The sequence below is a fragment of the Rhododendron vialii genome, chromosome 2a, assembly GCF_030253575.1.
Source record: "Rhododendron vialii isolate Sample 1 chromosome 2a, ASM3025357v1".
NCBI classification, from domain to species: domain Eukaryota; kingdom Viridiplantae; phylum Streptophyta; class Magnoliopsida; order Ericales; family Ericaceae; genus Rhododendron; species Rhododendron vialii.
The window spans coordinates 7,499,744-7,526,202 of record NC_080558.1 but is presented as its reverse complement, the minus strand read 5'-3'; the positions used below and the strand labels follow the sequence as shown (position 1 = coordinate 7,526,202).

Below are 26,459 nucleotides of genomic sequence, written 5' to 3'. Positions count from 1 at the left end.
GTCAAAGCTGAGAAAGTTACCCAAATTTTTTCCATCGGTCGTGCTCCAAAAAGAGTCAAAATGCTCGAGCGTCCCTGGTCAATCACCTTCACCGAACAAGATCTTCAACACATCCAAACCCCCCATAGCGACGCTCTGGTGGTCACAATCCAAATCTCAACTCACTCGGTCAAAAGGGTGCTTATTGATCAAGGAAGCTCGGCAGAAGTGATGTATTTATCTCTCTTCAACGAGCTCAAAATCCCACAGTCGTGCCTTTTACCAGCAGAAGTCCCTTTAATTGGTTTCAGTGGCACTCCAGTTTGGCCTTTCGGAAGGATTACCCTCCCTGTTGTTATGGGCTCGGTCGCCTCTAATCATGAATTTGTCGTTGTGGAGGCACCAAGCCCATACAACGCAATCCTTGGCCGAAATTGGCTCCATTCAATCAAGGCCGTCGCCTCAACCTACCACCAAGTGGTCAGGTACATCGGCACTAACGGCAAACAAGAAGACCTATTTGGAGACCAGTTACAAGCCAGACAGTGTTACGTCTCGGCCATTGGAAAGTCATCAAGCTCCAAAAGAGTACATTGGGTTGAAGTCCCTGATAAACCAGTCCTCGAAGACGTCGGATCTCTTCCTGAAGAAAAATCAATTGAGGATCTTATCAAAATCCCACTTAACAAGGATGCATCACGATATTTCATGCTCGGCGCTTGTTTATCCCAAGCCGAGAGTGAAGAAACCTTGCAGTTCCTCAAAAGCAACATCGAAGTTTTTACATGGACGCCGTACGATATGCCAGGCATTGACCCAAAGCTCATCCAGCATTCCCTCAAGGTTTCAAAATCAGCAAAGCCTGTGATTCAGAAGCCTCGGAGGTCTGCCACTATTCATGCCGATGCAGTAAATGAAGAAGTTGGCAAACTCCTCGAGGCTGGCGCCATCAAAGAAGTGCAATACCCCACTTGGCTCGCAAACCCTGTGGTGGTGAAGAAGAAGAATGGAAAATGGAAAGTCTGCGTGGACTACACCAACTTGAATGATGCTTGTCCTAAAGACTGTTTACCCCTTCCAAAGATTGATCAATTGGTAGATGCAACGGCGGGTCATGCTCGGTTGAGTTTTTTGGATGCTTACCGAGGTTACCACCAGATAGCCATGGATCCCGACGATATGGAAAAGACGGCATTCATCACACCCAGAGACCTCTTCTGCTACCTGGTTATGCCGTTCGGCCTTAAGAATGCAGGGGCTACATTTCAGAGAATGGTATACCTCTTGTTCGGAATTCTCATCAGCGAAATCATGGAAGCTTATATTGACGATATGGTCGTCAAAAGTCTCAAAGCCGAGAACCACCTCTCTCATCTTGCTGAGGTCTTTGCAATATTGAAGAAGCACAAGCTACGGCTTAACGCCGACAAATGCGCCTTTGGAGTTAGCTCCGGGAAGTTCCTCGGCTATTTGGTTACTCGGCGTGGTATCGAAGCAGATCCGAACCAGATCTCAGCTATTCAGCAATTGAAACCACCATCCACCCCTCGGGAAATTCAGAAGTTAACCGGGATGGCAGCGGCTCTCAACAGGTTTATTAGCCGCTCGTCAGATAAATGCCATGTCTTTTTCCAAACTCTTAAGAAGCAAAGCCGACGAAGTTTCAAGTGGACGGAAGATTGTGATGCAGCCCTCACCGAGCTAAAATCCTATCTTTGTTCGGCTCCTCTTCTTGTCAAACCAGTAGCTTTTGAAACCCTCCACCTCTATTTAGCTGTCTCTCCACATGCCGTGAGCTCGGCACTTGTCCGACAGGAAGGCCTTGAGGACCAACCAATCTACTTTTCTAGCCGAACCTTGCTCCCAGCACAGACTAGGTATCTGCCACTGGAGAAGCTTCTTCTAGCATTGGTTACAGCCGCTCGGAAATTGCTCCCTTATTTTCAAGAGCACCCCATCATAGTTCTCACGGAGTTTCCACTTAAAAATCTCTTGAAGAAGGCTGATCTATCAAGCAGAGTATCTCAATGGGCGGTCGAATTAGCAAATTTTGATATCCACTTTGAGCCTCGAACTGCAATCAAGGCACAAGTATTAGCAGACTTTATTGCTGAATTCACCCCTGGAAGCCCGGTCGAGGAAACATTGGTCAAGCCTAATTATGGGATGCTAGAACAACAAGAGGCTCAGAAAGTTTGGAACTTATTTAGCGGAGACGTTTGGAAGTTGCACATTGACGGGGCATCAAACAGCAACGGCTCGGGTGCAGGGGTCGTTCTTGTAAACCCTTGTGGCGTCCTTCATGAAAGTGCTATCACAATCAACTTCCATGCCACAAACAACGAAGCCGAATATGAAGCTCTGCTTGCTGGTCTCCGAGCCGCGGCAAGTTTACAAGTTGAAGACCTACAAGTGTTCTGCGACTCTCAGCTGATCGTCAATCAATTAAAAGGTGATTATGAAGCTCGGGACCCAAGAATGATTCAGTATCAAGCTACTACTCTAGAGTTAATCCGAGGGTTCAAAGGATTCCAAATCGAACAGATCAACAGAGAGAACAACGCTCATGCCGATGCTCTCGCAAGTTTGGCCTCGACAAGCAAAGCATCTGAATTCCGACACATCAGCTTCGGCGAAATTCACCAGCCAAGCTTCGAAGTCTCGGAAGAAGTATTCAACATTTCCCTCGGCCCAAGTTGGATGGATGAAATCGTCTCGTTCTTCAAAGATGATACTCTACCCTCTGACAAAAAGGAGGCCCACCGTGTACGCAGCAAAGTAGCCTACTACTGGATCTCTGAGCTCGGCCAACTATACAGGAAAAGCTTCACTGGGCCATATCTTCGAGTTGTTCACCCAACCGAGGTCCCAATTATTTTAACCGAGCTCCACTCTGGCAGCTGCGGATGTCACTCTGGCAGCCGTTCCCTATGTCAAAGAGCTCTAAGTCAGGGATACTTTTGGAAAGGAATGAAGAAGGATTGTGAAGAAGTGGTCAAAAAGTGCAAGCCTTGCCAACTTTTCTCCCCCATACCAAGGCAGCCCGCTCAATCTCTCAAACCTATCACTAGTCCATGGCCCTTTGCTCAGTGGGGCTTGGATATAGTTGGCAAACTTCCAACTGCCCTTGGGGGCTTCAAGTTTTTGATCACTGCAACGGATTACTTTTCAAAGTGGGTGGAAGCCGAGCCTTTAGTCACAACGACTGAAGCATACGTTTGGCGATTCGTTTGGAGGAACATCGTCACAAGGTTCGGCGTGCCTTATGCAATTGTGTCGGATAATGGCTCCCAATTCATCGGAAAAGAGTTAACTGGACTCTGCGCTGAGTTCGGAATTAGATTCTTCAATTCAACCCCTGCTTGCGACCTTAATGTGTCCTAGTAAAGAGTGCCCCAAGCGTAGGGCTAGGTCGGTTGCAGCATAATAAACTCGGAAGTCCGAGATCGAATCCACAGGGAGCCAATGGAGCTAGGCCGGAGGTTTGATTTACGAAGGGTTTTTAGCGTTAGGACCGCCAACCTTTAGGTTCGGCTTTGAGACGGCCAACTTTTGAGTGATTGAAATTCTCTCTACCTCCTAACTTGATTGAAAATGAAGTTTGACTAGAAATTAAAAGCGGCAAGGTCTAGGGGTTTATTCCGCCCATAACTTAGGTCGTTCAACGCTTCTCTTCGATAACTCAAGTGAGAGTCATTGTCATTTGATCTTACTCGGAAGATTTAACCATGAAAATCAAGTTTAACTCATACAATAAGGTTTGAAGATGGAAAGGAACTCATTTAGGCATTTTATCAAACACCTAGAGTGACAGAGTTCCAAGCATGCCGTGTGCCAAGGAGACTTGTCGACACGGCATCAAAGAAGTTAACAACCCTAAGTTTAGACCAAAGATTAGAGTTTAACAAGTTCTTTGAGGCATTTTGGCAAACACTTAGAGTGACATAGCTCCAAGCATTATATGTGGCAAGAGATCAAGTCATTGCCTACACATAATCAAAGAGGTTAACAACCCTAGGTTTTGTTACATAAAAATGAACTTAATCCATTCACAAACCACATTAAGTACAAGAAATGAAAGAAGCCATTAAACTACCCAAGTCACGAGATAGAAATCACCCCATGACCAAGCCTTTATCACTACTCAACCATAAAACAAGAATGAAGAACAAGCATAAAAAGATAAAAACGATTCATGGATAAAAACGAAAATAAACTTAAGATTACGAAAGATCTCAACCGTACCTACAACATTAATGAAGATGAAATACCTCAAAACCCAACTCTTCAATCTCCTTTGAAGAGAGATGAAGAGTTTGAGAGGAGAGGGAGGTAGAGAGAGAAGGAGCAGGTCTTGAATGCCCTGAAATCGGGCTTAAGTTGGTATATATACCCCCTTTACAAAATAATTACAAAAATGCCATTAAAAAGTTCGCGCGCAGACACCGGGTATTGATACCTCTAAAAGAGGTATCGATACCTCTGTCCTCTCTGGACAGCATGCTTCCTGGTATTGATACCCAGAGTTGGGGGTATTGATACCCCATGTTTCTCTGGCCTGTTTTGACTATTTTCTTCATTCTTTCGGTCTTTGAGAGCCCCGAACCTTTCTTTCATGCTTTGATCACTTCGTTTGAGACTCGGGGAGCGATTCCCAATGAACCACACGTACTCGAATGCTTCCGGATTCCTCCGAGGATTATTGGGAGCCTTGGAAACGTCCTTTTCGCTCCGATTACCTACTTTTTAACAAAAACACAACTTGCGCGCAAAATCAAATAGAAATAAGTAAAAAGCGCTTGCAAGAGTAGAAAAACGGGATAGATAAGCCCCATTATTTACACTATTTAGGGCTTATCAACCCCATCCTACCCCGAGGGCAACGGCCAGGCCGAAGCCACTAACAAGACTGTCTGCGCTGGCATTAAACGTCGGCTAGACTCAAAACGAGGAAAATGGGCCGAGGAACTCCCTAGGGTCCTTTGGGCCTATCGCTCCACTCCCAGACGCTCCACTGGCCAAACTCCTTTTGCAATGGCCTTCGGCATGGAGGCCGTCATCCCACTGGAATCAAGGTTCCCGACCCTACGCACCGAAACTTTTGATCTTGAATCCAACAATGATGCAGTGGCAACTGAGCTTATTTTAGCCGAAGAAAAGCGAGACGATGCCCAGCTCAAGTTAGCCAACTATCAGCAGGAAGTCGCTCGGGGCTACAATCGAAGCGTAAGGCTCAAGAAGTTCAGAGCCGACGACTGGGTATGGCGGAAGGTTGTCCGAGCCAACCAGAAGACAAAATTCAAACCGAATTGGGAAGGACCCTATAGGGTGATTAAAGAGGTCGGTAACGGCTCGTACAAGTTAGAAGACAAAGAAGGAAGGGAAATTGAGAATCCCTGAAATGCTCTGAACCTCAGAAAGGCCTACCTTTGAAGTCTCTCGTCGGTCTCAATCTATCACACCACCTCTCAAGTCTATTACTTTTCTCTTACCAAAGTGCTGTACTTGTTTTGGCAATCTTTTATTTAATGAAAAGTATCTCCTACTTCTGAAGCATCAGTGTTCTCTATATTTGATTACAATGATTCAAACATCAATCGCTATAAGCTCGGTATTCTGACAATTACAGCTACGTTCGGATTTCTTTACTGAAAACATGATTATGGCTCGGACAATTCGATTTCCAGCTACAACTCGATTAAACGTATTGGTTCGGCTATGTTCATAATTTGACTTGAACTAAATGGCCACATCAAACAATTACTCTACCTATTACCTTGGCATAAGACTGGCATTTTGAGCCGAGCCTTACACCAAAGTAGGGGCTATCATGAGTAACTATCAAAACCTTGAAAACAAGCCAAGGTTGCTTAACCTTCGGCAGCCAAAATCAGAAAATATTTCTAAGGCATGGAGAAAAATTCAGTGCAGTAACAAAGTTGAGAATTCCTTCTAAGTCATCATTTAAACATAAACTTGGAATTCAAAAACTCCTACGAAGAGGGCTCGGCTTAGTGAAACGTTTGATGCCGACTCCCTTAAAACTATTACATCTAGCATGGCAAAATCCCAAACGTTCGGCGCCATCCAGTCCAAAGAAGCAAAGTTCAAAATATTCAAAAACAAAATACTTAAGGAAAATCCTAAATTGGGGTGTCTTCGACGACCTTGTCTTGAGCCTGAGGATGGCTCTCACCTTCACCAACCTTCTGCTGTTGATCGACGGCAAGCACATCAATCATCTCTTCATCATCATCCTCAGGAGGAAAAGGCTGACACTCCTCCTCGGTGTATGGAAGGTCAAGGTCAGGCACAGCCGGCTCGGGAAGTTGCTTCAGAAAACCTGACTCAAGTTGAATCGCCATAACACCAGCCATGGCGTCGGCACCGGCAGCATATCCCAGCTTGAAGAAGTCAGGTAACCGAGCTTCAAGTTCGTCGTTGACCATTTTATGAGCAACCTGGGTGTACTCTAGGGCAGCTCTTTGGATCCCGGCCTCATAACCACGGGCGTCGGCAGCTGTAATCTTCTCTTTCTCCTCCCCCTTCAGCTTTATCACCTCGGCCTCAGCAGTCTCGGCAGCGACTCTAGCTTCAGCAAGCTCCTTCTTCAACCTCTCCATCTCGACCTCCTCGTCCTTGACCTGTTGCTCCGAGATCCTAAACTTGGTTCGCCAAGAATCTCGGTCAGACCTATACCTCTCTCGTTCGGCAAAGACCTTGGAAGCTTTGTCATACGCCTTCAGCGCAGCCTGCCCAGCCTAATCAAAAGAGCAAAGTAAAAAAAAAGAGAGGAGGAGAGAGGAAATAAATAGGGAAAAGATAAAGGAGAGAAAAAAAGGAACAAACCTGAACAAGATGAGAACACATCTCACCAAGCCCTGGAAGAAGCTCGGTTGGAACCTGATCATAATCCCTCGGCAGGGCCAGCCCCCTCAGAAGCGTGATGGCAAGGTTCGGCTCTTCTTTTACTGAGTCGTTCTGAAGGAGAACCCTGCCATCAGGCATCATGTACGAAGGGCTGAACTGGCGACGGACGGCGGCCTCGGTGGCTGGATCTGTAAGGTCGATATGTGGTTCAACAAGATTCCCCTGACCCTTTGGTAGAGGGGCTGGAACCGTGTGAAGAGGCACAGATTGAGAAACGGTCGGCAGAACAACATCCTCGGACGTTTTCTGTCTCTTCTCCTTCTGACCCTGCTGCTCAGAAATGCTTCGGCTTCGGCCAAGATTTGCCGACTTTGTTGGGATCACAGGCCTTGGAATGTTCCTTCTTGACATATCTTCGAAGGAGGGCTGGAAAAATTCGGCAGAATCAAACGGAGTAAGCCACTCCTCTGCTGTAAATCCGATCCTCGGCAATTTCACCCCTCCTTGTTGCCTCTTCTTTCGGATTCCGACGGCGTTGGAATTTCCCTTCTTCTTTTGTACAGCCTCGGCAGCTGGAGCACTGGGTGTCTTTTTCTTGCTCTGAGCGACCTCTTTCCCTTTCTTCCTCAGCACACCTTTGTAAGAGGGACGGTAGTCAATAAGGGTCGGAGCGTGACGGCAAACCTGGGCCAGAAGCGTCTCGCTCGCCTTCTCTCGAGAGTTTGTGTTAAGCCCCTTGGAAATAGGGCCGAGCTCTGCAAAAAGAACAGAAATTCAAGAAATGCTTTCAGCGGAAAAGAAGACAAAAGTAGGACGTAATAAATAACTTAAACACGTTCGGTCTTATCACCTCTCGTATCAGCCACTTTTGGAACGGTGAATCGACGGAGACCGTCGCCGAACTCGAAGTTTCCATGCACTTCAAGGTAAAAATCAGCCCATTTGTCCGTGTCCGAAAGTCCGTCTACCAGAGGCTCCTTTTTGGGACGCGTCGACAAATACCGACGGCCAGATTTCCCATGTCTGGACATGGTGTATGTGTAAAAGAGGTCCGTCGGCGTGAAGTCCAAATCTTGACTCTCGATCAAAGCAATTACCGACATGATGATTCGGTAACTGTTGATCGCGAGTTGATGGGGTGCTAAACTGAATTTCCAAAGAATTTCCCTGAGGAAGGGGTGAATTGGGAACCGAAGCCCGGCCTCGCAAATGGCCATTAGGGGCACGATTATATGCTCAGGACGGTGACCCCTATGGTCTTTTATGTCGGTGCTCTTGACTCTATGAATCAGAACATCCTCGGGAATATTGTATTTCGTTCGGAAGGCTTCGTACTCCCCAGGGCTGCCGCTGAAATAGTGAGCGTAGGGACACAGCAAGCCCTTGTCAAAAAGGTCGGCGTTGCTCGGGGCCGATGTCGAAGCTTCGGCTCCTGACACGAGCCTTGACCTGGCTTCTTTCCCCATCTGTGGCTCGGTTTCGGATTGTGTTTCTGGGGAGAAACTTATCTCGAGCTCCGTAAGGAAGTCGTCGGCGGCATACTCATAATCGCGCTCGGCGTTAGAATCGTCAGACACAGGAGAGGTCGCTGACATTCTCGTGGAAGCAGAATTAATCGCTCGGCTACTCCTCAGCCTACGCCACTCGATAAGTTCGCTGATGAATTGACGATCGGATTCGGTTTCCGAGCAATCCGAGTCTGAAGACACGTCGATAACCTCGTGAGCCAGACCTAGGAAAAGAACAAAGGGGTATTAAGCTATTAAAATCTGCGTCGGCAAAGAAGATCGTTTAGAAGTTCGGTTAATCTTATCAGCTCACGAGTCACATGCTAACCTATAATGGGCTCGATACTTCTTAAAAGAATCCCTACGTTCGGCAAACAAAAGAGTTGGGGATCGTTCGGTTATTTATCCCCATCAGTAGAAATCGTTCGGTCAGCCCCAGACATCTTATGGGGGCTCGGAAGAACAAGTTGAGTTCAGGGATGAACATCATCGTTCATCCCAGTACTCTACTGTTCATACAGTGCAGAAACCCCCAAAAATCGCCCCAGAAACCCAGAAAATAAGCATGAAAAGCAAGAGAAAAAGTAAAACGATAAGAATCGATGACATACCTGAAGATTTCTGTTGGAATGGGGCTTGAAGTTGAGGATCTGGATTCGAGCAGAGTTCTGGAACGGAATTGTAGAGAGAGAAACTCCAGACGCTAGAGAGAGAGAGTGCAGAAGAGCTTTCTCTCTCCTCACTCACCACTATTTATAAACGGAGCGGGCCTTTTCGAATTTCCCGCCCATCATTTCATCGCCGAACCCCTCGCCAACCTCTACGCAACACGTGGCGACTGAAGTCCTTGCCCATGCCAGCCGTCTCCACGTCTGCCAAGACGTCCTTTCAACTGACACACCCGTTCAAATACTCGACAGCTGTTGCCTTATGTGGGGCTCGGATTTATCTGCCGAAGGTTCAAGCTCGGCCAAGTCTTAAATCAACCCATACCGAGTGAAGAGCTTCGGCATGGGTTGAGGGGGTATTGTAGCAGGCCGAGCAAAATGGCTCGGGCTGTTCCGAGCGTGATCTAGTATTCCTCTCAACTCCAATACATCTTTTTTTGGACGTTCGGATCAGCAACCGTAGCCGAGGGTCCATGTAGCCGAGGGCCCCTCTAATTATTACTTCCTTTAATGCTCCATTCCTTACACCTGCTCGGGTTGGAGGATACGTTCGTTGGATAGCTGCTGAAGGTCCCACAACATGCTCGGTGCCGAGCATAGCCTGGCCGACGGTCCAACTCATCCGTATCAGAACAGTAACTATGGCAATGATGATGGTCGTGACGTCATCCGAACGGTTATGAGGACATTGATGGTGGCACGTGAAGGTGCCAGCTCATCATGAAAACGGTTGCAAAACCCTAAACGTGATGCAACAGTGACATCAGCCGACGCATGTTGAGCGTTGGTGCAATCTTGGAGACCAAGCTAAGGATTCCCTATAAATATCCCATTATGCCTTCTTGGAGGAGGTACGCTCAAACAAAACCCTAGCTCCTAATCTTTAACTCTTCCTGGCAAACAAACTGACTCTTGCACCGGAGGGCCATTCCGGAGAACCTCCGGTGTGGTCTCTTAGTCGTGCTTCGTTTTGCAGGACTGGGCAAAGGAGACATGAGCTAACCCCGAACCACCATTCAAAAAGTACGAACCATACGGAACGGAGCCCCCACACAATACGTTATCTATACGAGTTGCCATTACTTCTAAATATCAGTTCAAACAAAAATTAATACTTCTAAATAGATAGACTAACACAGGGATGCAATTGGACTAAACAGTGTTTTTCCAATAGATTTACAAACAACTAATTTTTATTATTTCACATTTTTTTTACAATATAAAAGAGAAAATAGTACAGTATAGTAGTGGCTTGCAATAGTGAGATTCTCCAAACAGATTTACAAACAACTTATTTTCATAATTTTACTTCTTTTTTTACAATAAAAGAGAAAATAGTACAATACAGTAGCGAGATTCGAACGCAAACATCGGGAAATCTTGTCCACCAACCTCTTTGGCCCAAATTAAGCTTTTAATTTGTGAGACAAAATAATCCATTTAGAGGGTTGTGGCCCCAAGGATCATCCGAGTTAACAAGTTCGCTCTCCATCTTATGATCTGTTTGAACGACACAAATGCTTGTTAGTCACACAATATTATGAATTGTACAGTAATTTAGTAATTAATGGCCATGATTAATCATGACGTATCTCTTGGCCTCATGTGCCATGAATTTTTGGCAGAGAAGAACAGATTTTTAGTAGTTTTTTTACAAAACAAATATCAATTCAATCGAACGTAAGTTGTCCTGTAAAGAACGAGAATGTGACAAATATATATATATATGTATATATATATAGTTATATATATAGTTATTTTCAAATGAAACCAACTAAAAGAAATATACCCACTGAACCAACTAAAAGAAATATACCCACTGAACATACTAACTAGAGAGAGTAAAATTCAAAGTTTTACTGTCAGGACAGTTTCTCAACTATGTAAACTTTCTTTAATTTTTTTTAATAACTAGGTCTCCGGACCACATTACGTGCACCTCAGGTCCTCAACTAATTCTCAACTACGTAAACTTACAAGGATTTAGAGCGCTAGAAATCTCGACCAGTTCTCTAGCAGCCACCTGAAAAGCCAGGAGAATGATACAGATCGAAATGACTTGCAAAACAACAAGAAGCTTACTTGAAGCCATTTTTCTCTCGGTAAAAGGAAAGGGCATTATGGTTCACCCATTTTATAGCCAAAAAGGGAAAGGATTGGCATTCATTTTCTACTACTAATTTAATGTCTTTGGCCCCAGCAAGACTTGGACTTTTGGGTCCACGCCAGAGTTTAACTAGGGACATGACTTATGAGGGATATAACATTATTTTAAAAGGATTCTCTTAGGTCCTTAGAAATACGGATTCATTCGTGCCGCGTGGAGCTCATCCTGATCATATTTCGCAAAATCTAAATTGTAGATTTTTTCGGCCATAGTGTGTAATCAGCGTTAGAAACTAGAATAAAGCTCCGTTTGCAGGGTCTATTTGAAACTAGAATAAAACTCCGTTTTAACTGATCTCATACGAGTTTGATAACACCTAAAGTGTTTCGAATAATAAACTCTACTAAACTCTCAAGTCGTGTCAACCCCTAGGGCTACTGGGTTCACAAGATGAACAATCCTCCGAATTTAAAATAAAGGAAGTGGAAACGAAATTGAAAGAGAAGTCCAAGTAGAGGGCCATTACCTGCAACAAGTGGCAATTCTAAAATGGATGTGGATTTGACTCGTGAGTATGCACAGGATATACCAAACCAAAGAAAAACTTTTCGAACTTGAGATTGAGTAGGGTGAAAAAAAAGCGGCGTAAGCTTTCCTATGCACAGGATATACCAAACCAAAGAAAAACGCGTGATTGAAATTTGAAACTGGAGAAGACTTATGGGGTTTCCTTGTCCTTGTGTTTTGAAATCAACTCGATCGTCCAAATAATTGAATGGTCCAGTGTCTCAATACCTCAACCACCACACGACTATATATATTTATATATTTGGGCCTATTTGATGAGCTGACCTTGAAAACCAATGGCTTTGACCTGTTCGTTTAAAGTTTTTGGATTTTGGATTATAATCATTATTCTATTTCTTTTCAATCTATCATTACTTTCATTTTTTTTTATTTCTTTCCATTTATTATCCTTATTTTCAATCATTACTCATTTCTCTCTACACTCATTATCTACAAATCCAAAATCCCAAAACAAACGGAGTCGATTTTAGGATTCGTCTCTCATCGCATGCTATCTATTCATGTGTGTGGTTAGTCTACATGGGCCTTTGCTCGGTTTTAGTTGGAATCCTAGCTAGTCGACTATTTTTAGAATTACCCTTCCGTGTAAAAAAAATACAAATGGTCTTGGCCCGCCTCCGTGCTGGAGCTAGATCCAGGTCCCAAGCCTGTTAGTCCGACCATTATAATTTTGTCAGTATGTGGGTAAGACTCTTGGGCCTGTGATCTAGGGTGGCTCTCACATCGGGAGTTTGGGTTAAGTGTGTGTGTGTTTAAGAGGCTTTGGTTGGCTTCTTGCCATCCAAAGGTGGTTAATTCTTTCCTTCTGATTCCTCGCGGCATATGATTGTCGGAGTTCTTTTTCGTTCTGTTTGATGCCTCGTGATTTGAATCCTTTAAATCTTTATAATTTATTTCCAAAGATTAATAAATTTTCTTTGTTCTACAAAAAAATAAAAAATAAAACAATTGCCTAGTAAATGTGGTAAGTAGAATTACTCTCTTGCCCTTCTGTATAAAAAAAGAGAGACTATTTTCAGAATTAGTTGATCCATTAGGTCAGAAAGTGTTTTAGAAAAAAAGTTATATGCTGAATATTCAGGCCAGAAGGTTTACCAAAACATTACATACTGCGCCCCCTGCATTTTTCGCAAATTTTGACAACCTAATTTCCATATATACATGCATTTCACGTGAGACAACAGGATAAATTAAGCAACCCGGGGATCCTGCTGACCTCAAAGGTTAGCATGTGTGTTGCCCCCTATCTCGGCCATTCATATCAGTAATTAATGGTCCGGATTTTAGGAAATCTTTTTCTAGGAAGAGTCTAACTCTTGAAAAAGAAAATCTAGACCATCCAAAATACTTTTGAACGTTCCGAATAGGAAACAACACACAAACCTTCAAAGGTCAGCAGGATCCCCATTTGTAAATTAAGGTTGCAAATTTCCATATATTCCTGCATTTCATGTGAGACAACAGGATACATTAAGGCTGAAGTTCTTCCTAAATTAATTTTTATAAAATACAGCAAGTACTATTTACTTATCGTAACTTTTTGTGTACTTTTGCATAAAACCTTTTAGGAGGAATCATTCGGCTCAGCAAATTAATGAATCGTACAACTACTTGGACAGATAAATTGATTTGAAAAAAAGTTCAAATTGGACGACACTAAAGACAAAAAATAGTTATTTCAAACTTTTCGTCTTCAGTGAACTCATTTTTATTTTGGTCCATTTTTTTTTAAACTTTTTGTAGTCCTCTCAACGAGACAAATAATTAATCAAAATACTGACGTAAATCTAACTAAAATTCAGAAAGGACGACTAGACATACCAAAGCATTAATTCAAGAACAATGGGACCTAAATTAATATTAAATAGTACCTCGTTTGGATAAGTCTTTCATTTAATCAACTCATTAAATATTTTTGTTTTTATTACATCAATTAAATATTTACGGTTTTGCCATTCTAGGCTTAAAATGCCTAAGATACTCCTCGGTCGTGGCATCCACATTACCATCCAAACGTACTCACCACCCGTTTGAAACCCTATCTTCAATGTAAAGCTGCCGACTAAGGGCTTGTTTGATAACTTAAATTCAGCACTTAAAACTCATTCAATTAAGTAATAAGTGATTCAGTAGTTTTGATATACCTACATTTTACATTGCTTAACAAATTAAGTACCACTTAAAATATAGGCTAAAAAGTTGAAAAAAATTAAGTAGCTTTGAGCTACTTAATTCTGGCTGAATTTTTGTGAACTTACATTCAACTATCATACCATCACTCCTCCACCACCACCACCACCACCACCACTCCACCACCACCACCACCACCACAACTCTACCACCACCACTACCACCACTCCACCACCACCACTACCATCGCTACACCATGACCACCGCTCCTACCACCACTACACCACTTCCACCACCTACACCACTCCACCACCACCACCACCACATCACCACCACCAGCTCCACCACAACCACCACCACCATTACCACTACCATCACTACACCACCACCATCGTTCCTACCACCACTCCACCACCATCACCACCACTCCACCACCACTACCATCACTACACCGCCACCACCACCACCACGTACTCCCACGTACCACTCCACCATACCACTCCACCACCACCACCACTCTATCACCTCCACCACTCCACCACCTCCGCCACCATCGACACCACCATCGCCACCACCACCTCCACCACTCCTCCACCATTACAATAAGTATATTATGACTGTTAGTAAATTAAAAGAGAATTGGAACAAAATTAATTCATCATTTTTTTAATTCAGTACTTAATATATTTATCAAACAGCTTTTCAGCTTAAAGATTTCAGCATTTAGTTTTCAGTACTTAATTTTTCAGCTTTCAGTTTCAGTTTTATCAAACAGCCCCTAAGTTTAACTCAACTCATTTGCAGAGTCGTATTAGAGGTCTCAACAAGTACTCTTTGTTCTAGAGTTCAACTATCACCGCGTGCTAACAATTTCCTGTTTGGGGTCGCGTGGACGTAGCTTTCCCTCGGCTTTAATTGCAGTCGTCAGTCCTAGCGGATGCTCCCAGAGTATTCGGTTCATTTGGTTGCGACTATATATTGCATATATAAAAGAACATTATAATAAGATATTCAGGCTAGCTAAATCTCCATTCAAAGTGAGACAAATAGCTATAACTTAAGTTTCTTGTGTCGTGTGCAAGCCTTGAAATAGAGCTGCCGGGCGAGTTTGCCAATCGGATTGATTTCCTTGACGCGGTCGGCCGGCTCCTTTTGATCACGATGCACGTGCCAATACATGATTGGGGCAAAATTTTCCAAAACCTCTTTTGGATACGTTATTTATACGAGTCACTATTACTTCTAAATATCAGTTCAAACAAAAATTACCTCTAAATAGATTAACTCGGCTCTGCTGGAGCAAGAAGCGAGAGGGTAAATTTCCTATCCCTTTGGTGCCTACTGCTTTCGGTTTCCATAGTTTTTATGCTGATCTTATCATGGAACATTAGAGATTCGGGGAGTTTTGTTAAAAAGAGATTTGTGTCTAAGCTTATTAAAAAAAGAAAGCCTGATTTGATTTTCATTCAATAAATGAAACTGGAGAGTTTAGCTAGAATTGATGTTCAGAAATTATGGGACTGTGGTGATTTTGAGTTTGCTATATCTAGTTCTATCGGGGCATCCGGGGGCTTACTATCTATCTGGAACAAAGAATTTATTAAAGTTGACAATATTGTCTCCCACAGATCTTTCATTATTTTACACGGTGTGCTATATAATTATTTCCCTTGTTGAGTGGTGAATGTATATGCTCCTAATGAGGCGGGAAGTAGGAGAGTTTTATGGGATGAATTATTAGGATTGAAAAGGAACTCACCTGTCCCGTGGTGTATGGGGGGAGATTTTAACGAAATTACCTCTATCAGTGAAAGGAAAGGGTGTCAACGGGTGGAAAGAGGAATGAAGGATTTTGTGAATTTTTGCAATTCTATAGAGCTAATAGACATACTGATGATTGGGAGGAAATTTACTTGGACCAACTACCAAGATAATGCCATCCTTAGTCGTTTGGACAGATTTCTGCTCTCTCAACAATGGCTAGACAGATTCAAAGTTCTTCAATGGGGGCTACATAGGCCCATATCTGATCATTGTCCTATTATGCTGCTTGATGATGGAAGAGATTGGGGCCCTAGACCGTTTAAATTCATGGATATCTGGCTATCAAATCCTAAGTGTATGGCTATTACTAAGGAAACATGGGAGAATACACATGTGAGTGGATGGGCTGGCTTTATTATTTTGTAGAAACTGAGAGCAATCAAAGACAAGCTCAAGGTATGGAACAAAGAGGAATTTGGGGATGTCAATGCGGCTTTACAAGATAAGGAAGTAGAAATTCATCGATTTGATCTTTTGGTGGAGGAGAGAACGCTCAATTCTGAGGAGAATGCCTTGAGATGTAAGGCTAAAACTGAATTTTGGAGGCTATCTCGACTGGCTGAAACTATGTGGAGACAAAAATCAAGGTTGACTTGGATGAAATTGGGGGATAAAAACACGAGATATTTTCAAGCCATTGCAAATAATAGATTTCGGAGGAATATGATGGGTTCGGTAAAGGTGAATGAGAGAGTGCTTGAGGATCCCCTGGAAATAAAGGCTGCTGTCGTTGATTACTTTAGTGATAACTTTAAAGAGGAGAGAAAGCTTAAACCAATGTTGGGGAGTGTGCTAGGGAGCTCTTAATCCGGACATCTCTAGTCAGTTAGATAAAGTTTTTGAGGAGGGGGAAATCCTTGCAGCTTTGAAGGAATGCAGCAGCATCAAGGTTCCGGGTCCAGATGGTTTCAATTTCTCGTTAGTTAAAAAAGGGTGGGATTTTATGAAGGAACTACTGGTGCAATTCTTCTCTGAGTTCCACTCTAATTGCAAGCTCACTAGAGGTATCAACTCTTCTTTTGTAACTTTAATTCCGAAAGTAAATTGCCCCAGGTCATTTAAAGAATTTCGACCCATAAGTATGGTAGGTTGGATTTATAAGCTGCTAGTTAAAGTTCTAGCTAATAGACTCAAATGCCATCTACCTCCTCTTATTGGTGAATCCCAAGTTGCGTTTATTGAGGACAAACAGCTATTGGATGGTGTTCTTATCGCAAACGAGGTTATTCATGGGTGGAAAAATAGCTCTCAAGGAGGTTTGATCTTGAAAATTGATTTCGAGAGAGCCTATGATTGTGTCAATTGGGGATTTTTACTTGACTTATCCGCAAAATTGGGCTTCGGGGAGAAATGGTGTGCTTGGATTAAGGAATGTTTGTCCTCGGTGACTATGTCTATTCTGATAAATGGCTCTGCATCTAAGGAATTCCAAATTCAGAAGGGCATTCGACAGGGGGATCCGTTATCTCCCTTTCTATTCAATATTGTGGTTGAAGGGCTAAACATTCTGCTAGAAAGGGCGAGGGAGCTGAACTTCATTAAAGGGGCTAGAATTGGACCGATTGGAGCAAATGGGATAGTGGTTTCTCCCCTCCAATTTGCTGACGACACGATTATTTTCTGCAATAATGATAGAGAGGAGTTGGTTAATATCAAAAGAATTCTGTGATGTTTTCAACTTATGTCAGGATTAAAGATAAACTATTCCAAAAGTTCTTTGTGTGGGATTAAGGTGAACCACCAGGATGTTACCACCCGTGCTATGGTCATGGGATGCAAAATTGATCATTTGCCAATCAAGTACTTGGGGTTGTCATTGGGAGCTAATCCAAACATAATCAAAACATGGGATTTGGTGATTGAAAGAATGGAAAAAAGGCTTAGTGTATGGCAAAGGAGATTCAAGACTTCCGGGGGTAGACTTACTTTAATGAACTCATCCCTTGGAAGCTTTGCCTATATACTTCATGTCGTTATTCAAAATGCTATTGTCAGTTGCCAAGGCATTAGCAAAAATCCAGAGACAATTTTTTTGGGGTGATACAGTGGATAAGAGAAAGTTACACCTGGTCAAATGGATGTGATTTCCAAAAAGAAAAAGTATGGAGGGTTAGGAGTCAAGAATTTGATGATCCAAAACCTTGCTCTCCTGGCCAGGTGATGGTGGAGATTCTACAAGGACAGCAATTCTCTATGGGTGAAGGTGATCAAATGCAGATACAATTTGGAGCCAAGATGTTGGTTACCTCGGTTACCCTCTTCTAGTAAGGCCTCTATTATTTCGAAGGACATATATTTGGTAGGGGAGACCAATGGTTGTATCGGATCCACTCTCCAGGAAGGTTTTAAATTAGAGGTTCACTCGGGGCAGAAAAATCTCCTTCTGGAACCAAGTCTGGTTAGGGAACTCATCCCTTAAAGAGGAGTTCCTCGCCTCTATCTTATCTCTACTCAAAAAGAGATGGTAATTAGTGATATTAAAGATGATAGATGGAACTTACTATTCCAGAGAGGGCTACGGGATTCGAAAATTCAGCAATTTGAGGATCTGCTTTTGAAACTACAACCGGTGCTTTTGGATCCAACCAAGTGTGATCTGTTTGAGGTGGAAATAGACTCTTGATAATTACTTTTCTGTAAAATCTGTGTATAATAGATGGGAACAAGTGGGCCTTACAACGAATAGGGTGTTGGGTTCGATTTGGAAAAGCATTTCCCCACCCAAAGTGGAAATTTTTTCCTGGTTGGCACTCCAGGACAAAGTGGCTACGAAGTCAGCTCTTCTCTACCGCAATGTATTACCTGAGGGCCAATCGGTGATGTGTCCGTTCTACTCTTTGACTGTAGAAACACTGGAGCACCTCTTTCTCCATTGTCAATTTGCATGGGATGTTTGGTCATTGATTTTAGACTGGTGGCATGTCAGTTGGGTTTGTCCGGCCTCCTTGTTAAACCTCCGGCCTCCTTGTTAAACCTCTTTACATGGTGGTTAGATTTTGGTTTCAAAAATCTGGAAAAGTTCATGTGGGAAACAACTTTCCATGCTACTATTTGGTCTGTATGGCTGGTAAGAAATGATATTGTCTTCAACAATGCTTCTTGGCGAGTGTAGGACCTTTGGGAGCTAATTAAAACCAGAGTTGCTATGTGGATCAAAGTGAAGTTTGATATTAAGGTGCACTCGGTGGAGGATTTTAAGGGTTATCTTAATGGAATGAGGAAGATCAAAGTGTAGGTTCTTTTTTCGTGAGGATGGATTCGATCCAACTTTCTGTTGGAGGGTCATACCCTTCTTCCTTTTGTTTTGTTTTGTATCTGCTGCACTTTAAGCGTTTGTTGCTTATTGAATGCTCTCTCGATGTACCCTTTTCAAGCCAATAAAGTTTTCATTTTGCCGAGCAAAAAAAAAAACATCACTATCACTAGAGAGCACTCAAACGACAGCGATGCGATTGGACTAAGCAGTGCTTCCCAACAGATTTACAAACGACTTATTTTCATTTTTTTACTTTTTTTACTACAGTAAAAGAGAAAACAGTACAGAAGAGTAGTAGTTTGCAGTAGAGAGATTCGAACGCAAACATCAGGAAATCTTGTCCACCATGCCAACCTCTTTGGCCCAAATTAAGCTTTTAGTTTGTGAGACTTGCAAAATCATTCATGTCGAGGGTTGTGGCCCCAAGGATCGTCCACCACCATCTTACGATCTGTTTGAACAACACAAACATGCTTGTCAGTCATGCAATATTTTGGCAGAGATGAACAGATTTTTATTTTTTTAGAAAACAAATATCAGTGATTGATTACTTCAGTGTGGTGAAACCAACTTAAAGAAATACACCCACTGAGCATACTAACTAGAGAGTAGGGTAATCTCCACTGAATTCCAAAGTGAAAGTAGATGAAGAAATATAGGAATCCATTTCTTTTTATATTGTATGGAAAAACATCTATAAATTTACGATTCAAATACAGCTAGGAGGACTAATTAACCCTACGGGAATCGATATCACTGCGGAGGTTTCAAACCAAGCGAGAGCAAAATTCTAAGTTTTACCACCAGGGCAGTTTCTTAACTATGTAAACTTTCTTTTAACTTTTTTAATAACTAGGTATCCGGTTTACGCGCACCTATATATGAAAACTTACGAGGATTTAGAGCGCTAAAAGCCTCGATCAGTTCTCTAGCAGCCACCTGAAAAGCCAGGAGAATGATAGAGATCAAAAGGACTTGCAAAACTACAAAAAGCTTGCTTGAAGCCATTTTTCTCTCAGTATAAGGAAGGGACGTTAGGGTTCACCCTTTTTATAGCCAAAAAAGGGAAAGGATTGGCATTTTGGGTCAACGCCAGAGTTAAACTAAGGACATGACTCATGAAATATATAACATTATTTTAAAAGGATTCTCTCATGCACCTTAATTTGGAACGAAGGGCTCATTCATGCTGCGTGGAGCTATCTTGCCGATCGTATTTCGAAAATCTGAATTGTAGATTTTGCCGGCCATAGTGTGTAATCGTTTGAAAATCTCACTCTGATTCGATAATCGTAACCCTCTAAAAATAAAGCTTCATCTTGAGAAAAAGTGGACTGCGAGAATGATGTTAGGGCATGGGCGAACGATTTTTGAATCAATTTAAGTTTTTAAAGAGTATCTATAGTGGGCTTACAGGATTGTTTTTTTATTTGTATATCTCAATGTCTAGACAAACTAATTATGCGCTTCTCAATCGACTAATCATTGAGCGACCCATTACACTATCAATTTGCAGGGTCTGTTCAAAACTAGAATAAAGCTCCGTTTTAACTAATTTCATACGAGTTGATAACACCTAAAATGTTTCGAATAAAAACCTCTTAGAGGGACTAGACTCACTAGTAATGCCAACCCCTAGGGCTACTGGGTTCACAAGATGAACAATCCTCCGAATTTAAAAGAAGGAAGTGAAACGAATTTGAAGAGAAGTCCAAGCACTGGGCCATTGCCTGCAACAAGTGTCAGTTCTAGAATGGACGTGGATTCGGCTCACTTTTACCGCTCCTCTAATCTCACCGTTCGTCTCAGCAATCAATGGTCTAGATTTTTAAAAAATTCTTCGAGAGAAGAGGAAAGAGTTTACCTGAAAGAATTTTTAAATTCCAAATCATCCAAAATACTTTTGAACAGTAAGATTAAGTGCAGTGGGGGAGGGATGAAAATGAACCATAGGCGTAGACTTTCCCATGCATAGGATATACCAAATCTAACCAAAGCAAAACGCGTGATTGAAATTTGAAACTGGAGAAGACTTATGGGGTTTCCTTGTCCTTGTGTATTGAAATCAACTCGATCGTCCAAATAATTGAGTGGTCCAGTGTCTCAATACCTCAACCACCATACGACTATATACATAGGGGTGGCGATTTGATGAGCTGACCTTGACAACCAATGGCGGCCCCGTTCCGGATTGGATACTTAAAAAATAAGTACTTATTTACAATTTTCAAGTTTTAAAATATTAGGCTTACTGAAATAAAAAAAAATACAATATGGATCTTATTTGATAGATTTCGATGAGTTCTATCAAACTTTGCTAGAAAAAAATTAAAAAAATATTTTTATAAGTTCATTATTTTTATGTTTGAAAATAGGTCATTATTTTTTAAGCACTTTTTTTAGAAAACGGAACGGGGCCTAATTTTATGGTTTATCTCTCACCGCATGTTGGTGTGTGGTCTGTCTACACGGGCCTTTCTCGGTTTTAGTTGGAATCCTAGCTAGTGGACGTACTATTTTCAGAATTAGTTAATCCATTAGGTCGAAGGGCGGGTTTGACGCAATGGTAGAGTCGCTCCCTTGTGACCTGAAAGAGGTCACGGGTTCGAGTCGCAGAATTGAATAGTCTCTTTGCTTACAGGGATAAGGTTGCGTACATCAACCATTCTCCAAACTCCGCAATGGCGGGAGTCTTGTGCACTGAATTTGCCTTTTCTTAGATGATCCATTAGGTCGGATAGTGTGTTACAAAAAAAATTATATGCTGAATATTCAGGCTAGAAGGTTTACCAAAAAGTTACATACTGCGGCCCCTTCTTTTTTTGCAGGGCAAAATTTTCACATGAGACAACAGGGTAAATTATGCAACCCGGGGATCCTGCTGACCTTTGAGGTCAGTATATGTGTTGTCCCCCATTTAGACCGGCTATGTCGATAATTAATGGCTCGGATTTTAGGAAAACATGTTCTCTTTCAATTCTTGAAAGAGTTTTTTATTTAAATACAGACAATCCAAATTAAAAACACTTTTTAATTAACGGTCTGGATGGGGCCGGGAACAAAACACAATGCTGACCTTTGAGGGTCAACAGGATCCCCATTTGTAAATTAACGCTGCAAATTTCCATATATACTTGCATTTCATGTGAGACAACAGAATACATTAAGGCTGAAGTTCTTCCTAAATTAATTTGTCTTAAATACAACAAGTACTAGTATTTACTTATCGTAATTCTTCGTGTACTTTTGCATAAAACCTTTTAGGAGGAATCATGCGGCTCAGCATACAACTATTGGAAAAGATAAATTGATTTGAAAAAAAGTTCAGATTGGACGACACTGAAGACAAAAAATAATTATTTCTAACTTTTTCGTCTTTAGTGAAATCATTTTTATTTTGGTCCTATTTTTTTAAAAACATTTTGTAGTCCTCTCAGCGAGACAAATAATTAATCGAAAGATTGACATAAATCTAACTAAAATTCAGAAAGGACGACTAGAAATACCAAAACATTAATTCAGGAACAATGGGTCCTAAATTAATGTTATCCAGACCTCGTTTGGATAAGTCTTTCATTTAATCAACTCATTAAATATTTTTGTTTAGACTACATCAATTATTTTTTTCTAAATAGAGCAACATCAAATATTCAAAACACAATGGTGCATTTTGACTAAACCATGCTTCACAAAAGTCACATACAACTTAATTTATTTTTACATTTTCACCCAATTGAAGCAGAATTTAAAAAAAAAAAAAAAAAACCCAGTATAGTAGCCTGCAGTACTAAGATTCAATGCCAACTTCGGGAGATCGCTTACGCCAACCTCTTCGTCTTGAATTCTGCTTGAATTTGTGAAACAGAATCATCGACATCAAGGATTGTGGCCTTTAGACCATGGGTGATCATATGGCGAAACGTTCAACTTCTTCATCTGATGATCTGCTTGAATAACCCAAATTACATGTAACTATGTTGGTCGAACAACATGTTAATTATTTAAAAGCCTGGATTTTCTAATTAACCCCAATGTTCCAGAAACCTTCTTAAAAAGTAAACAACTTATTTCACATTTTTCAAACTAAAAAATAATGTAAATGAAAAATAAATTTTTGATTTTTTTTTCATCGTTTAAAAAATCTCAATGAGATCTATCAAATAAAATCTATAATGCTAAGAAAATTATTTGCGTAAACACCTGATTTTTGAGCTTGAAATTGCCTTCTTAAAAAATCAGTACTTATTTGGGTTTCTGGAACGGTTCTTCTTCTTCTTTTTGTTTAAATATGGATTTTATCAAATGTAGTCACATTTTGACACCTCAACGAATTCATAGGAGACCAATTTCACTATCTACCATTGGTGGCCACAGTTTAAAATCAGGTAAATTCCTTATAAACTAGCCCCACAAAAATCAATGGCACCTGAAGGTCTGGAACGCGAAATTTAATTGTAAGGGAACAAATTCCTATTCTGAGTTTCTTGACGTCGGGTTTCTAAGTTACGTAAACTTACAATGATTTTGATCGCTGAAAGTCTCGACTAGTTCCCTAGCAACCACCTGTAAAGCCAAGAGAATGATCGAAATCAAAAGGACTTGCAAAACAGCAACAATCTTACTTGAAGCCATCTTTCTATCTAACTATAAGAAAAGTGGCAATTAGGGTTCACCCTTTTTATAGCCAAAAATATACTATAAGGCTGGGATTCATTTCCTACCAATATAATGTTAGAAATTCTATATTCAACGAAAAAGTTTAATAAGTTATTAGGCAGAGAGAGCCAACAATTAATATAATAGGTACGAGAGAGAGAGAGAGAGAGAGAGAGAGAGAGATCATTCATTCTTTGTCTCTAAGGCATGTGGTATTGTATATGTGACATTCCCCTCACGTACCGCTGCAATGCGGTTTTGTAACATCTTTTTAGTTTATCATCGTTCAACTTTATAAATATTTGGATTGTTACCGTGGATGTTAGTAATAGTCATAAATTTTTGGAATAGGGGATAGAATGAGTCTGGTTTTGATACCTTAATTATAAAATGGGATAGAATAATAATCTAGAAGCTTAAGCTGTATATTAATTGAAAAGGTTCCTGGCCATATTATATGAAGTGTTCACTCGTTTCATGCCCCGTGGATTTGGGATTGTATTCCTTGGAAGGATTCTCTCCATGTCCTTAATTTTGGTCCGGATGATTATTTAGCTCTCAAAGTTATTTTTATTTAAAACTAGCCATGGAAATAAAAATAAAGAAGTTTCTCAGAAGTGTATTTTCCCGGCAAATGAACAATTAAACTTTAGTTTTTCTACAAAATTCTTTTGCCAAATGAACATTCGTAGGAAAATAGATTTCATTTTCTTTTACTTTACTTTTTCTGAGAATAACTTTCTTGTACAATATTCTTGGCAACTAAACGGAGCCATAGGGAAAGGGATGGATCAGATTCTCGCTCAATCTAGTATATAATATGATTTCTGGTTGCAAGTGTCAACCTGAATCACAATCCTATTCATGTCCCTTCCGAACGTAGGAATCCCGAAAGTATGGCATCAAATTCTTGTTGCCGTCACTTCCAAACATCGAAATCATTGAAATATGGCGTCACATTGTCATTCCTTCTCTAAGCGTTCTGCCATCCAAATTGAGCCTTACATGTATGTTTGCTTTTTCTTTTGGATGACCTTCATATATATGTATGTTTTGATGTTGAGGGTATGGGCCGATGGGAAACAGCTTTTGCTGGTACTTGGGCTGTTAAAATCTCTGGCTAAATATTGGGGAGTGCAATAGGTTGTTCTAGCGGAAAATTCTTGGCCGGTCCCATTATTTGCATGCTATTCCATTCAGATCATTTTTTGTAGTGCTATCCCATCCACCCTTTCAACTCATCACCACGTGCCAACAATTTTCCGTGTGGGGTCAGTGTGGACGTAGTTTTTCCTCGGCTTTAATTAATTGCAGTACACAAACAACTTATTTTCATTATTTAACTTTTTTTATACAATAAAAGAGAAAACAGTACAGTACAGTAGCAGCTTCCAGTAGCGAGATTCGAACGCGAACATTGGGAAATCTTGTCCACCATGCCAACCTCTTTGGCCCAAATTAAGCTTTTAATTTGTGAGACAAAATCATCCATGTCGAGGGTTGTGGCCCTTGCTCCAAGGATCATCCGAGTTAACAAGTTCCCTCTCCATCTTATGATCTGTTTGAACAACACAAATGCTTGCCAGTCACACAATATTATGGATTGTAATTTTGTAATTTTGTAATTAATGGTCATGATTAATCATGACGTATCTCTTGGCCTCATGCCGTGAATTTTTGGTAGAGAAGAACAGATTTTTAGTCTTTTACAGAACAAATATCAATTCAATCGAACGTAAGTTGTCGTGTAAGGAACGAGAATATGACAAAATATATATATATATATATATATATATATATATATATCACTTAAAATACGAGTCTGATTTTGTTCACTAGTTCTAAAGGTACGAGAACATTACCCACCTCTATGATTGATTACTTCAGTGTAGTGAAACCAACTTAAAGAAATATACCCACTGAACATACGAACTAGAGAGAGCAAAATTCCCAACTATTTAAATTTTCTTTAATAACCAGGTTTCCGAACCACTTTACCTGCAACTCAGGTCCTCAACTAATCTTTAAGTATGTAAACTTACAAAGATTTAGAGCGCTAGAAGCCTCAACCAATTCTCTAGCAGCCACCTGAAAAGCCAGGAGAATGATAGAGATCAAAATGACTTGCAAAACAACAAAAAGCTTACTTGAAGCCATATTTCCCTCGGTATAAGGAAAGTGCATTATGGTTCACCTTTTTTATAGCCAAAAAAGGGAAAGGATTGGCATTCATTTTCTACTACTAATTTAATGCCTTTGGCCCCAACAAGACTTGGACTTTTGGGTCTACGCCAGAGTTTAACTAGGGACATGACTCATGAGGGATATAACATTATTTTAATTAAAGGATTCTCTTAGGTCCTTAATTTGGAAATAAGGATTCATTTGTGCCGCGTGGAGCTCATCCTGATCGTACTTCGCAAAATCTAAATTGTAGATTTTTTCGGCCATAGTGTGTAATCAGCGTTATAAACTAGAATAAAGCTCCGTTTGAAAGGTCTGATTGAAACTAGAATAAAGCTCCATTTTAACTGATCCCATACGCAGGGCCGGCTAATGGGATAGGTCAAGGAAGCATGTGCTTTGGACCCTCGAAAATGTTAAAAACGAGGGCCTTCAAAATTTTAGGATCCCAATATATATGTATGTATAAATGGCCCCCAAAAGTTTTTGCACTGAGCCTCATTTACACAAAATAGGCCCAAATGGTGGAATTACTCATTAGAAACACTGGGACGATAAAAAAAGAAGAAAAAAAACACCCGAGGAGTAATTGGTTTTTTAATGGTTGTTTTTTTATAATGGTAGAATTACTCTTTTGTAATGGTTTTTTTATGAGACTTTTTGTAGACCACTTTTATATGAAAAATATA

At 41.0% G+C, this 26,459-nt stretch overlaps 4 long non-coding RNA genes across 4 annotated transcripts; all 4 read right to left on the bottom strand.

Moving 5' to 3' along the window:
• Positions 1-10,165: 10,165 nt before the first annotated feature.
• Positions 10,166-11,541, bottom strand: LOC131318145 (uncharacterized). Its single transcript, XR_009197517.1, has 2 exons — positions 11,003-11,541; positions 10,166-10,525 (listed from the first exon to the last, which is right to left on the bottom strand). It is a non-coding gene; the product is annotated as an uncharacterized LOC131318145 (long non-coding RNA).
• A 7,556-nt stretch (positions 11,542-19,097) lies between these two features.
• LOC131318132 (uncharacterized) lies at positions 19,098-19,964 on the bottom strand. Its single transcript, XR_009197503.1, has 2 exons — positions 19,824-19,964; positions 19,098-19,381 (listed from the first exon to the last, which is right to left on the bottom strand). It is a non-coding gene; the product is annotated as an uncharacterized LOC131318132 (long non-coding RNA).
• A 2,719-nt stretch (positions 19,965-22,683) lies between these two features.
• LOC131318140 (uncharacterized) lies at positions 22,684-23,554 on the bottom strand. Its single transcript, XR_009197512.1, has 2 exons — positions 23,448-23,554; positions 22,684-22,874 (listed from the first exon to the last, which is right to left on the bottom strand). It is a non-coding gene; the product is annotated as an uncharacterized LOC131318140 (long non-coding RNA).
• Positions 23,555-24,894: 1,340 nt separating this feature from the next.
• On the bottom strand, positions 24,895-25,757 carry LOC131318142 (uncharacterized). Its single transcript, XR_009197514.1, has 2 exons — positions 25,629-25,757; positions 24,895-25,144 (listed from the first exon to the last, which is right to left on the bottom strand). It is a non-coding gene; the product is annotated as an uncharacterized LOC131318142 (long non-coding RNA).
• Between the last annotated feature and the right edge of the window lie 702 nt (positions 25,758-26,459).